The sequence below is a fragment of the Castor canadensis genome, chromosome 14 (genome assembly GCF_047511655.1).
Source record: "Castor canadensis chromosome 14, mCasCan1.hap1v2, whole genome shotgun sequence".
Classification (NCBI taxonomy): Eukaryota; Metazoa; Chordata; class Mammalia; order Rodentia; family Castoridae; genus Castor; species Castor canadensis.
The window spans coordinates 12,672,678-12,674,448 of record NC_133399.1 but is presented as its reverse complement, the minus strand read 5'-3'; the positions used below and the strand labels follow the sequence as shown (position 1 = coordinate 12,674,448).

Here is a 1,771-nt window from a genome sequence, read left to right as displayed (position 1 = left end):
GATTGCCATGCCCTTGAATTTCTCCCCACTCTATTAACCACCCTGATACACTGATGTGAACAGACACTTTTCTATTGCTTTTTGCTGATTGTCATTAAGCTTGTTCATTGATATTCTGTGCAAGGACTGTTATCTGGTGTTCCTTTTGTCACAGTATTGGAAATAGACACGTTTATAGGCAGATACCTGCATTGTTTAGTACTTTTCTCACATATGGAATGCTTCACTAAATTACATGTCCTCCTTGCACAGGGGCCATGCTCATCTCTGAATCATTCCAATTTTAGCATATGTTCTGCTGAAGAGAACACTTCTGCAGCGTTTTGACATCTTCCTTCCTAGATCTCCTAGGCTTGCTTTTATGTTTATACCCTAAATCAGCAACATTACCCAGATCTGTGCAATAGAAGTTATGAACACCAGTAAGCAAGTTCCTAGAAAACACGTGAGAAATCCTTGACACTTCAAGTGTGAACCTTGAATTCTGGTAGACAGAGGTGTCTTCAGGGTTGGTTCAAGTAAACAAGTCCCACTGTGAGATACTGTGTGCTGTATGACAATGACACTTTACATGGGCCACCAAGGAAATCTCTGCTGTATAGGGACAATGATTGTGGAGCACAGGATGAAGTTTATGTCATGGTCATACAGGCTTAAGCTCACCTGTTTCTCCATGAAGAGAGACTTAAGGTTGATCCCACTGAATGGAATTTACAATTAGTTTAAAATAGCAATTTTTGTGTTTCCATAGCAAACTACACATCATTTGTCCTGAAGCATGAATTCAGTCTTTCTCTGTCACTTAGGCAGTAAAAACATCCTGGAGCACATGAAGTGGGAGGAAGTGGGGAACACTTTCAGTCACCACTGGGGAACTCAGAGAAGCCCATTGCAGAAGTCATACTATGCTTTGTGTTTCTTTCATTATAACCTCACGAGGATGACAAAAGATAGAATCACTCCTTCCTCATTTGACAGGGAATTCTGAGACTTAACAGTTGTGTGAATCATCCAAGATTACACAGCATTGAAGAGCCAGCCTTCCAATATAGGTCAGGTTTATTTTTTTGGATGGAACTGGGGTTTGAACTCAGGGCTTTGCACCTGCAAAGCAGGTGCTCTACTGCTTGAGCCACACCTCCAGTCATTTACTCACCACCTTCCCTTCATACATCCACTCTCTTTCTTAAAATTTTTGAGCCAGGCACCAGTGGCTCCTGCCTATAATCCTAGCTACTCAGGAGGTAGAGATCAAGTGGATCAGGTTTGAAGCCAGCCCAGGAAAGTAGTTTGCAAGACCCTATCTCAAAAAAAAAACAACACAAAAAATGGGTGGTGGAGCGCCTCAGGTGTAGGCCCTGAGTTCAAACCTCAGTATCCACATCCCCAAAAAACTTTTTTGAGACAGGAACTCAGTATGTAGCCTAGGCTGGACTCAAAGACTCAGTCTTCCTACCTCCACCTTCCAAGTGCTGGTATTATAGGTGGGTGCTACCAAGCCTGCCCAAATCTCTAAGTCTTGAATATTTCCATTACTCTTATCATTGGTTCTCTGTTTCTGTCTCTCTCATTGTCTCTTTTTCCCCAGAGTCTTCCCTAGCTCAGAAAGCATCAAGTCAAGGTAAATTCTTTGGAAGTATTCTTGCCTCCACTTTCTTTTTTCACACTCCATGTCAAATCCACCAGCAAGGCAAGGTTGGCTCTCTGTCCAAAGTGTATCTATAACCTGGCCCTTCTCACTGCCTCTACTACTACCATCCTGGTTTAGGTG

General features: G+C 42.6%; 1 non-coding gene across 1 annotated transcript; it reads right to left on the bottom strand.

Annotated features, from left to right (window-relative positions):
* Positions 1-207: 207 nt before the first annotated feature.
* On the bottom strand, positions 208-309 carry LOC141417016 (U6 spliceosomal RNA). Its single transcript, XR_012441650.1, has one exon. It is a non-coding gene; the product is annotated as a U6 spliceosomal RNA (small nuclear RNA).
* Between the last annotated feature and the right edge of the window lie 1,462 nt (positions 310-1,771).